This window comes from Onychomys torridus, chromosome 9 (genome assembly GCF_903995425.1).
Source record: "Onychomys torridus chromosome 9, mOncTor1.1, whole genome shotgun sequence".
NCBI classification, from domain to species: domain Eukaryota; kingdom Metazoa; phylum Chordata; class Mammalia; order Rodentia; family Cricetidae; genus Onychomys; species Onychomys torridus.
The window spans coordinates 104,475,060-104,488,633 of NC_050451.1; positions in this window are offsets into that span (position 1 = coordinate 104,475,060).

Below are 13,574 nucleotides of genomic sequence, written 5' to 3' on the forward strand. Positions count from 1 at the left end.
TTACATCCTAAAGCTTTCTTGGATGTCATTAACAATGTAAGAAATAACTTTATAAAATTAGTAAGATAAAATAAAAGGTTTACTTTTCAAAGTATCACTTAACAGATAGGTAGATAGATGGATAGATAGATAGATAGATAGATAGATAGATAGATAGATAGAAGATAGATAAATAGATAGATAAATAGATAGATAAATTAAAGATCTGAAGAGAAAGTTAACCAGTTTAGCTATTATCTTTCACAGCTGAGCTTATAGTTAACCCTTATGGACCATAATAATAACAAATACAAATGGAAAAAATTCCCCTTTGGTCAAAGCAAGTGCCATAGCTCACATAACTTCAAAAGGAAAGTTAAAAATAGGTCTTATCTGTGTCCTTATTGACCACTACACCAATATGATGAGTCCTAAAGATACCCTACAATTAGCAGAGGAATTTAGCATGCTTAGCTTTGTTCTAGCTGAAGTTTATCAACACAATTTGTGTGAAATGCTTTCAATTTACCCTGACCAACTGTCCAGCTGCTGAGGTCCTTCTACACTCTCAGGGGAAGACAAACAGCCCTACAGAATAGTGCATCGTCATGGAGTTCCAATCTTAAACATTTATCTTGAAAACCCTTTTTCTCACACATTGAACTAGAGACTAGGAGCTAATTATAATTGTCATTCTGTGTTGACAAATTTCCATAACAAGCATCCTTCCTGATAGCGTAGCTTCAAGTTAGATACTTCCTGCCTTGCTAAATCACAAACAATAAAATTGAGGCGTGTTTCTTCCATTTTCAGTTTCCCTAATTCCATTTTCTCAAATGACCAGTTTAAAAAAAAAAAAAATGATAAATGTTCTTCTTTAGCATCAGTTGCCATATTTCTTGAACTTACTGCATAAGAAGTCTAGAAACTACTCTGAGAAATGTTTAAGGCTCATGCGTGATTATTATGTATTAGTTCTTCATAACGCTTCAGACACTTCTGTCTTATAGTAAGTTTTATTTATTATTTAATATTTCTCATCCATCATGGCCTTCCAGATCCTCCCAGCTTTCAGCATCTGTGCACCATTGTGGGGTTGTTTCCCCCGTGTTCTCACATGGAGAAATTCTAAAGTATTTTAAAATATCCTCTCTGAGATTTGGATCAATTAATGGAAACATGAGAGAATGTGAACTTCATATTTTAGTAATGACTGAAATAGCTGAAGAGTAAATAATTCAGAAAATAAACGTAAAATCTTTAAGAATGAATTTTGTTCTTGTATGTGGTAAAATACTGCAAATTGCAATGTTTGGTTATAACTTTAAAGTACTCAAAAAAGATAAACGTAAAATATAAACAAGCAAAATTATCACTTTTATGAATTTTCCCAGTATTTCTTAGCATTAATTTCATTTTTATGAGAATTGCTTCTTCTTTTGATAGGAAGCATGGTGTATTCAGTTAGTGAATGTTTACTATGTGCTTCTTGCAGACTGCACATAGACCTTTTCCGCCTGAGTGGTCCCCATCAAACTTTAGGGATAAACATTTTTTATTTTATTTGCATTGTAAAATGCAACCAATTATTTCCCTAGCTTGAAGATATGGTGAATCTATTGATACTGGAGAAATTATGTTAACAGCATACATGTGTAACTCAGAAAGTGATGCAGAAACCATCACAGTGATATTCACTTGTGCTATTCTTCTTGGATATTAGGTGTTATGGCAATTTGATTAGTATGGTTTTATTTCCCTTGACTTTGCCTCATAAAAATCTACTTGTTGTGGCACAAAATTTTCACATAAAATATAAAAGAAGACCCTACCTACGTATATAAGTGCTCTGATCTTTTAAAACATTTTATTGCTTTGATTATGTTCTACAATTTATTATATCATAGCATGCAACATATTAATTTAAAATTATAAGGTAGTGTACATTAAACCAAGTCACCAATGCTACAATAATTTCAAAGCTCCTTTTCATGTTTATCTATTTTTCTTTCTCCTTTTTCATTTGAAAATCCAGAGAGCAGTAATGGGCCTCTAGAGATGTGTTTATGAGCTTCAGAGAGCATCCATGACATTTCATTAATGCACATGTGTAAAAATGACTAAAGAGGCAGGTTCCACACAAAAGCAACAAATCACTTTGTGACTGGGACCGGTAGTGTTTTCTTAAAATATGAAAACTGAATGTATTCAGCAAAAAACACTTCTATCAAAATATTTCTTTGAATGTGGTCTGTTAATGTGATGGTATTGTGTTCCCCAAAATATTGTGCATGAAAATAAACTTATCTGAGATCAGAGAACAGAACAACCACAATATTAAACATAGAGGATAGGCAGTGGTAACACGCGCCATTAATCCTAGCATTCCAGAGGCAGAGATCTACCTGGATCTCTGTGTGTTTAAGGATACAGCCAAGCATGGTGACTCTCGCCTTTAATCCCAGAAAGTGAGCCTTTAATCCTAGGGAGTGATGGCAGAAAACAGAAAGGTATATAAGGCACGAAGACCAGTAACTAGAAGCATTTGGCTGGTTAAGCTTTTAGGCTTTTAGCAACAGTTAGCTGAGATCCATTCTGGATGAGAATTCAGAAGCTTCCAATCTGAGGAAATAGGATCAGCTGAGGAATTGACAAGGTGAGGAAGCCGTGGCTTGTTCTGCTTCTCTGATCTTCCAGTATTCACCCCAATACCTGGCTCCAGGTTTGTTTTTATTAATAAGAACTTTTAAAATTCATGCTACACCCTTCCCTTCTGTGTATGAAATTCTTTTCTAAAGAAGTACTGCCACCACACAAGAGTATCCATTCCTTATTGCATGGCAGGTGGTGTAAGAAGAGTTGGATTTATACACTCTCTCATGTAGACTTACGTCAAATCTGAAAGGTAGCTTTTTAAAGTACAATTTAAGTAAAATACAACAATATATGTTCCAGAAAAATGTAATATGGTCAAGCTTAAACTTCTCAAGTTTTACATAATCATGGTTTTCTTTTATGAATAGATGTAAAGTGCATTGTGCTTTTCTATAGAGCATTGACAAGTCTTTAAAATATGGATAACTTTAAGTTTTCACTAAATTGACTTTTTCTGGAATGCATGAATCCTTATCTTTTGTCTTGTGCTTACACAAGGATGACAGATGGGAGCTTCAGTGTCTGGAAGCATCATTCTGAGCCAAAAGAAACAATCTATATTGTAACACACATGACAGCTTCTAAAGCTGCAAGGGACCCATCACTCATCTAAGATTTCTTCTATTTATTAGTTTTTTACAGTGCTTTTCAAATGTTCCAAGAATGTCTGAGGATTTACATTAGTCTCCATATGAGCTGCTAACCTCATCTGACTCTGCTTCATAGAGACTACGAGGCAGTCAGCTCTCACCATGTATTCCACCAGAACCCTACAACCTATGAGACACAATTCCAAACTCCATGAATACTTGTAAAGAAAAATGTAATACTCAATCAGAATTTAAATAATCATTCCTGGTAATTTGATCAGATAAAGTGTAAAGGAACAATATAAATATATTTTATAAGGATACTAATATAAATCATGATAGTAGTTTTATATTTTAATTATTTACTATCATAAGAGAAGTTCAAAAATTATATTCAAAGCCTTTTAATTTCCATGGAGCAAAAAGCTACTTTTTAATACAAGTATTATATGTTATCATCATGCTTTGTTCCTTTGGTCTTTGGTTTTGATTTTTATTAGCTCATTTCTTAGATTTTGAATAGGGGTCTCAATATGTTGTCCAAACTGGCCCCTAATTCTAGGCTTAAACCATCTTCCATGCACAGTCTCCATAATAGCTGGAACTGTAGACACACAGCCACTTACCTGGCTGTCTTTGACATTCTAGAATATCCTAAAAATAGGTCAATGATAGATGAAGTCATTCTTAGATATGCAGATACACAGTGAGACAAATTTACTTGTTGGCTCTTGACAAGTAAAATATTTATATAGTTGTAAGATTCTGAAACTTTTCAAAGCTCTTGTTTACAAATTAAATTGATAAGATCATCTTGAGTTTCATAGGGACTGAAGATATTTATTTTACTCAGTTTATCATGGTTAATTATCTACCTGAGAAAAATCTTTTCCTAAAATTAAACTCTCTGAACTTTGAGGATAAGGTATACAATAGGAAGCCTAACTTTTTTTTTTATTATAAATCATTAAATAAAGTTATGTGGATGGCCAGAACTCTTACAGCTTTCACAGTGATTCAGTGTGCAGCTGACATATCTGTAGTCAATATTGGTTTGAATGTAAGACAAAATTTCCAGGTAGATCATTTCAATTACAATGTTGACCTATTAGTATAAAATTGGACAAATAGAAATATCATAGGCAGATTAAAGATAGATGACATATCACAAATAGAAGATAGATGACAGATGGTTGATACATAGATAGATGGTAGATAGATGAAACATTTAAAGAGATATGAATTCCCAGAATTCATTGAACATGATCATATAGCCTTTGGGATAGAGAAATGATAACAGGTACAAGCTTTAACTTGCAATATTGGCAGATTAACATTAGTTAATATCACCCCAACTCCTCAGATGGATAATTCCTCGAGAAAAAGACAGAGCTCAGCCACAGCTTTTCCCCTTGCTCAGTCTCTCTAGTAGCTGGGGCTACAGTCATACATCATCACACCTAGATCCCTATGGTATTTTAGAATAATCTAAAAATAGATAGCTGACCTCTACCTGAAACCATTGAAAGTCAAAGAAATTTGGCTGAATCGTAAGTAGATATTGGCAGAAGTCAATAACTCAGCAATAGAATAAACACACAGCTAGGTGTTTCTAAAATGGATGCTTATTGGTTTACTTGCTTTTAAAAAATATTTTATTTCTTTTTATTTCATTGAAAATAGATTTTTCTCTTGTTCAATATATCCCAACCACAGTATTCCCTCCCTCCACTCTTCCTAGGTTGCCATTACCTCCCCTCTTTCCCAGATCCACTACCCTCTCCATTTCCTCTGGGAAAAAAAAAAAAAAGAGCAGGCCTCTAAAACAAGATACAATAAGACAAGGCAAAAAGCCCTCATATTGAGGCTGGACAAGTCAACTCAATAGGAGGAAAAGAGTCTCAAGAACAGGCAAAAAATTCTAAGACATTCGTACGCTCACTTTAGGGGTCTTACAAGAGCACCAATCTAACAGCCATATCATGTACACAAAGGACCTGATGCAGACCCACCCCAGCAGTCTCATTTTGCTGTTTTAGTCTCTGTGAGCCCATGGGAGCACTGATGAGTTCATCTGTCGGGCCATATTCTCCTGGCTTTCAAACTATGACTTTGTAGAATACGATATCAAAACTAGGAAAATCTCTTTGGTTTCTAATTATATTTATCTCATCTAAACTTTACTGTACCTCTATAAATAGTTTTTATATATCCACTTCAGTGCTTAAAAATATATTAAAGAATTTCTTGCATGTAAATGGGCATACAAACCTAATTGACTTTGTGATGACAACCTAGGCTCCAGATTTTCTTCCTTCTGAAGTCTCTAGCTAAATAGGTATTGAGTAGAGACTGACAATCTATATTATAACCAGTATCCATGGGGATGTTTATGCAGTCATTTTGGCAGCAACTATTTTCTATAAAACTGTCTTGTGAAAAAGATTAGCAGAGCCTATGTTTAAAAGACAGACAAGGCATATAATAAAAAGCATGTTTTTCTATTTTGTAAGGAAAACTTACATCTTTTAGTTAAAAGAAAAATTGTTTAATAGTGTATGAAAGAGAACACCAGCATTTTTAGAGTTCTGTTAATGTGACAACTGAAGCAATAAAGAGATGACAGAGTCATTATTTAAAGATAAAAATTAATAAAAAAGAGGCTGTAGGTGTGAAAGAAAGCACAGATGGATATAGTGTAGGGTTTGGAGGGAGGAAAGGAAAGGGAGAAATTATGTAATCATTGTATAATGCTAAACAAAAGAAAAGAAGAAGCCACGTGGTGGCACATGCCTTTAATCCCAGCACTCAGAAAGCAGGGGTAGGCAGATCTCTGAGTTCAAGGCCAGCATGGCCTATAAAGTGAGTTCCACAATAGCCTGGGATATACACAGAAACCCTGTCTTGAACCCCCCCCCCCAAAAAAAAGGGAAAGAAAAAGATAAAAATACACATCATAATAATTTGTCATATGTGTATATCATAGGTAATTATAAGTTAAAACACATAGTTTCCAGTTTATGATTAAAAATAATAATAGTGCCTACAGACACACTAGCAGAGAGCATCAATGTGGAGCCAATAAAGTATGTGATACAACAGGTTGGAGAAGAAATTTATAAAAATGATGAATAATTGCTGTCTTCCAGAGATGTGGATCAATTACAGGGGGAAAGTAGATAGATGATAAACATAAAACACACACACACACACACATACACACAGACAGAGACAGAGAGAGAGAGATTACACAAACAGGTAGAAATTGATAAGTAATAGATAAGGAATACATAGAGCAATGATAGACATAATTAAGACTTTTATACCGGGTGTTATTTTTATGAGTAAATAACTGAGTAAACTAGTTTTAAACATGAGTGTACCCCCTTGTGGACAGAGCTGTGACAGAAGAGCCTTATGGACTAACAGTGACTACAGCCTTGAACAGAAACAGGTCTACATGATGAGTGAGAAGAAGACGTACATTCAGGGAGCAGGCATCTAGAACATGGACATGAGATTCAGATGTGTGGAGTGTGTTTGACCCATGTTAGAGCTGCATAACATTTCCATGGGATGCATATTATCCTAGGATGTGTGTTTATTCCTTCACTCAACCAACAATCACACACATGTGAAATTTTATTACCATAGGTCATTTTGTACAAGCTGATAAACATTATTACCTCTCTTGAATTTGTATTTAATTATGTTAACATCCTTCCACCACAAAGTCAGTTGGCTAAAAAAATTTTAATTAACAAAATTATTTTGTAAATACAGCTATTGTGTCTTCTCACGTTATCTGCAACATCACAATTTCAAAGTCTGAATCAAAACTAAATGAACTGGAAACAAAAATCCATAAGTATAGAAAAACATTCTTATACTGGACATTTTACTTTAAACAAAAAGAACAAATGAGTTTTATTAAACACAGCAGACAAAAGCCTCAGACAGCTTTGTGTCCCCTGCTGAGGTGGCGAGATGGCCAGAATAGACAAAAAGAATCTTTCTCCCTCTGAGAAGCATCATGGCTCTTCTCCCCTGTCTGCTTTCCCTCTTCCATTCATCCTCACTGTGCATTTATTTTTTTTCCAATTGTTTTAAACTCATGCACTACCTCAGCATTAGATTCAGTGGTAAGTCAAACCTAGGCATCATCTGTTAAAATCTTCACTGTAAAAGAAACCGTCTGAGATTTCAGCTGCATATATAAATTTCTCATCAGCATCACAGCAGTTAGGCTTCAGATGATTGAAGTACATAATAGTGAATATATGATACATACTTTGGTTTTTATCACTTCTTTAGACTGAGCTTGCAAGCACAAATACAGAACCCATTGTGAAATGGCTTCTTCCCCCATGACAACTCAATATGCTACTGGTACACTACACACTGGAAATGTGGTCAATTGAATTTACTTGAGAGACAATGCAGAACAGATCACACTGTGATGTCACACAATGAAGGAGAGGATGCTGGCTGCATGTGCTGTGTCCACTAATTTCTCCTCTAATTTCAGCCTCAGCTGTGATGTGCAGCAGCATCCAAATTCCAGCTGATATTGATTCACCCAAAGCATTCATCCCTCTGTCTCACTCTCTACTCTCTGCCAAGACAGTTCTCCAACACTGTCAGGTCTACTTGCCTATTCAAGCACAGCCCAGGGGGGCTGGGTTTGTGTCTTCAGCAGCAGCTCCTAAAGAAAGAGCGTGATCCATCCTGTTCTTGGGGCGATGACTATGGTTTGGGTGGATACTCTGTATACTCTTCAGAAGGACCTAGTGAATGAAGACTATGTAGAGCCACAACCTGGACAATACACCTGGATGCTAGCATATGTTCTGTCCCTGACTTGGTTCATCCACTTTTTCAGTTCTGATTCACTCTGTTTCAAGAATTCTGCTTCCCAAAGATCCAAGATGACACAGAAAACTTTGCTATCATTTTGTTATTCTTAGAATTGGGCTCAGCAAACTTTTTCTGTAAAGGGGAAAAAATAGGAAAACATGTAGTTTATGAAGACTTTGTTACTGATAATCAAACCTTCCATTTTAGAGTAAGCAATATATAAGGAATGAACATGATTGTGCTCCACTAAAATTTTATTCTAAAAAATCCAGTAGAAGGTACACTGGGTAGATGTTTCCAGAGGTAAAAGCCCTGGCTGTGCATGTGGGTGACTTGAACTTGGTCCCTGGAACCTGTATAAAAAGCTCGACACAGTGGCCTGCACCTGTAACAGCAAGAAGAAAGGAGCCTTGGTCCAGGAGTTTAAAGTCAAGTATCCTGGAGTAAAAAGCAAGGCAGAAACAATAAGGGAAAAGGAAACTGAATCCTGAGCTGTCCTCTGACTTCTGTGCACATAGTCATAGGTGCATATCTTCATGCATGTTCTGTGTGTGTGTGTGTGTGTGTGTGTGTGTGTGTGTGTGCATATGTATGTGCAATTAAAATAAATAATAGTAACTAATGGTTGGCTGGTATTCATCTTTTGTTCATGGATTGACTCTCCCTATGAAACTCCTAAATTCTTCCTCTAATGCATTAGAATAGATGTGGTTCTCCTTGAATGTAAAGTAACTATTCTTAGACATATTTGAGATTTTAATTCCAATTCCAGAAGCACATCTGTAACAATTCAGCTTCCGTCAGCTAGACCAAAGTGCTTTATTTGATACTTCAACCAAATGTCCTAAAAAATAAATATAAAATCTGTGCATATTTTTATTGCAATGTTAAAATTTTAATTTTAACTGGTGAGTCTTATCTTCTAATAAAACTAGCAGATCTCAGTGGCCACCATGAACAGGCTGTGCTGAAATGATCCAGCCTTAAGTGTTGTACAGGAGACCCATTGTCAAGGATCACTCTTGTAGTTGGGCTGTTCAGTCAATGCCCTCTCCATCTGTCTTTGAGTTATTATCATCCTTTTGTCAAATCACACTGTCCCTAGAGTTGTATGTAATTCCTACAGCTGGAGTCATGAAGCTCACATTGTTTAGAGAAAGCAGAAAAATAATTGAGTGTCAAATTTAATTTTGTAATAATACTTATTTCCTATTAATGAGTAAAATTGGAAAAAATCTTTGACTACTTTTGTTTCTAATTATAGTCAATCTTCTTGGATTCTGCTTTATAAAAATATATGCCAAAACATAAAATATTCTTATTTATTCTTTTTTAAGACATAATTTTTTATTGATTCTTTGGGAATTTCACATCATGCACACCAATCCCACTCACTTCCCAGTCCTTCCATATCTGCCCTCCACCCTTGTAACTTCCTGCTAGAAAAGAAAATTTTAAAAAATTTAAATTCAAATTAAAAAAAAAAAAATTCTCTTGACCCCACCTCCTCCTCCGCAGCCCGCCTTGCCCCTCTCAGATGCAGCGTTTTCTCATTCCACTGTCTGTCACACTCATACCGCTCCGCTCGTCCATTTTTCCCGCCTCCCTGTCACATATCCATTGACTGTCCTGGCATTGGGAGCTGTGGTGTGTCACGCAGCATACCCTTTTGCCCAAAACAGCTTTACTTACAAATGGCCGTTACTGCGCATGATTGGTCTGTGCCAAGGCCTCCGGCTTCGGGAACACCATCAATACTGGACCTTGATTGAAACTTAGACATCTTGCTGTTTCCCAAGTCATGGATTTTCTGCCGCTATGGTTGAAGAGGATGGGTCCCTTCACACACTCCAGCAGTTTATAGATGGGGTGGATCCTGGGGTAGGCCAGCTCATAGCTGTGGATCTGGACATGGATGGTAGCTGAGTTGGTAAGCCCAGGTCTCCACCAGGTCTCCTCTCCCCTCCCCAACCCCCGGCAAGGGGAAGGGGCAGTTCTGAGCCCATGCCATTGCCTATGCTGGGCACAGGCAGCGAGGGGTGGGGCCAGCTCGCCTTTGGCTGGCAAGGGGCGGCGTTAACTCACCACAGCACTTGGACATCAACACAGCTTCAGCCAGCAGCCCAAACCATAGACATATCCCCTGAACTTTCGTGGTAACACAGGCCACGGACATCAACACAGACCGTGGCTGCAGTGGGACCGGGGACCCAGACATGGCCCTTAGTGGTAACCTGGGCCCAGACATCACTATGGCCTCAGGTGGCTGCACATCACTCTGCTCTCACAGCCTTCCAGGCTCCAGTTTCATCTCTCTCCACAGCTCAGGAACCACTCTGCTTTGCTTTTCCTCCCATCTCTCAACCAAATGCTCCATCTTTCCCAGCTCTCAACCACATATTTGCTCATCATAGGGGCACCCACAGTCCAGCAGGCTGGGGTAGGTGCTTGGGTGTCTTCCAGCTGCCCCAAGCCACAGGGTTACTCTTAAAGTGATGGAAATTATTCTAGTTTACTAAACATCTCAATTTTTTCTCATACAGGGGCGTGAACTATGTTCTATACTAACTTCAGTAGTAAATGCCATGATTCTTCAAAGTTATAGTTAACTTTATATAATTTGCTATATAAATAGAACAAAATACTACTTTAAAAAAATAAATAAACAACTGTTTAAAAAATACACCATTTAATAATTTGTTGAATTCATAAACATAAAATAAATGCAAAGTGTAGTTTGCACCAAAACTTCCTGAACCTCAAGGGGCCAATTTAACTTAATATTACTTGCCACCTCTGGAATGGCAGCTAATGGTGACGTACCAACATTCAGCTGCCTAATCTTGCAGAATGTTAGTAGAAACCAAGTTCAAGCTGGACATTGCTCATTCTATTATTTGTAGCTGGGAAATTTGAGTATCTTTTTATTTTTTTTATTTTTGAGATTATAATCACAAATCTTTTTCCTTCCCTTTCCTTTCTCCAAACCATCCCTTATACCCCTCTCCATTCTCCTTCAAATCATGATCTTTTTTCATTAATTTTTGATGTTGATTGGAGTTAATATTCTTGTGATTGATACCAAGGCTTAATCACAATTTCTTATTACCTAATCCTCTTGTACTTTCCCGTGGTTTGATAATCTTTCTTAAATTTTATTATTTAATTTAATTTTATATATCAGCCACGGATTCCCCTGTCCTCCTTCTTCACGCCCAAACCCCCGCCCTCCCCCTAGTGCACCCCCTCATTCCCATCTCCTCCCGGGCGAGGACTCCCCTGGGGATTCAGCTCAGCCTGGCAGATTCAGTCAAGGTAGATCCAGTCCCCTCCTCCCTTCACCCAGACTGAGCAAAGTGTCCCTGCATAAACCCTAGGTTCCAAACAGCCAGCTCATGCACTAAGGACAGGTCCCTGTCCCACTGCCTGGGTGCCTCCCAAACAGTTCAAGCTAGTCAACTGTCTCAGCCATCCAGAGGGACTGCTCCAGTTGAGGGTTCCTCAGCTATTGGTTCATAGTTCCTGCGTTTCCACTAATTCAGCTATTTGTCCCTATGCTTTTTCCATTCATGGTCTCAACAATTGTCACTCATACAATCCCTCCTCCTTCTCACCAACTGGACTCCTGAAGCTCGACCTGGGGCCTGGCCGTGGATCTCTGCATCGCCTTCCATCAATCATTGCATGAGAGTTCTACCATGACAGTTAGGGTGTTTGGCCATCCAATCACCAATTCTTAATTGGACTGTTGTGCAATTAAGCCCAGAGCACCAGAGCTGAACGGTCAGTTGGGGCTTTCTCTCGACCATTGCCAGTAGTCTATTGTGGAGGTATCTTTGTGGATTTCTGGGGACCTCTCTAGTACTTTGCTTCTTCCTATTCCCATGGGCTCTTCATTTATCATAGTATCTCTTTCCCTGTTCTCCCTCTCTGTTCTTGAAACATCTGGGATCCCCCACTCCTTTAAGCTCTCTTTCTCTCAACCCTTGCCCTTCATTACCCCACCTCACATCCAGTTTTTTCATGTACATCTCATCCATTTCCCTGTTGGTGTGCAATCCTAGTGTCTTTCTTAGGGTCCTCTTTTCTAAGTAGCCTTCCTGGAGTGGGAGTAGCAGTCTAGTCATCCTTTGTTTTACATTTAGTATCCACCTAGGAGTGAGTACATACCATGTTTGTCCTTCTGAGTCTGGGTTACCTCACTCAGGATGATATTTTTCTAGATCCATCCATTTGCCTGCAAACCTCATAATATCATTGTTTTTCTCTGCTGAGTAGTATATGTATATATGTACCATATTTTATTTATCCATTCTTCAGTTGAAGGGCATCTAGGTTGTTTCCAAGTTCTGGCTATTACAAATAATGCTGCTTTAAACATAGCTGAGCATGTGCCCTTGTGGTATGATTGAGCATTCCTTGGGTATATGCCCAAGAGTGGTATAGCTGGGTCTTGGGGGAGATTAATCCCAATTTTTCTAAGAAAGCACCATATTAATTTCCAAAGTGGCTGGCATAAGCTGTCTTCAGTGTTTTTTATCTTAGCCATTCTGACAGGTGTAAGGTCTCAGAGTCCTTTTGATTTCCATTTCCCTGATGATAAAGGATGTTAAGCAATTCCTTAAATGTCTTTCAGCCATTTGATCTTCCTCTGTTGACAATTCTCTTTTTTGCTCTATAGCCCATTTCTTAATTGGACTGTTGAGCATTTTGATGTCTAATTTCTTGAGTTCTTTATATATTCTGGATATCAGCCCTCTGTCAGTCTGTGTGGCTTTGTCACCATGCATTCAAGATTGTTGTTTTCTCTTCCTGTCTGTTACTATCTTTTCTCCTGTGCCAATTGCATCAAGACTACTCCACTCCTCTATTGGGTTCAGATAACTGGATTACGCGAGTTCTTTGATCCACTTGGACTTAAGTTTTGTGCAGGTGACAGTTATGGATCTATTTGCAGCCTTCTACATGTTGACTCCAGTTATGCCAGCACCATTTGTTGGAAGGTGGCTTCTTTTTCCATTTGTTCAGTTTTGGCTTCTTTGTCAAAAATTATATGTTCATAGGTGTGTGGGTTAATGTCAGGGTCATCAATTTGATTCCATTGGTCCACATGTTTGCTTTTATGCCAGTACCAAGCTGTTTTTATTACTGTAGCTCTATAGTAGAGCTTGAAGTCAGGGATCTTGATACCTCCAGAGGTTGTTTTTTTGTACAGAATTCTTTTGGCTATCCTGAGTTTTTTGATTTTCCATATGAATTTGAGTATTATTCTTTCCAGGTCTGTGAAGAATTGTGTTGGGATTTTGAGGGGGATTGCATTGAATCTGGAGATTGCTTTTGGTAAGATTGCCATTTTTAATATGTTAATCCTGCCCATCTATGAGCATGGGAGATCTTTCCATTTTCTGACATCTTCTTCAATTTCTTTTTTCAGGGACTTAAAGTCCTTATCATATAAGTCCTTCATTTGCTTAGTTAGAGTTACCCCAAGGT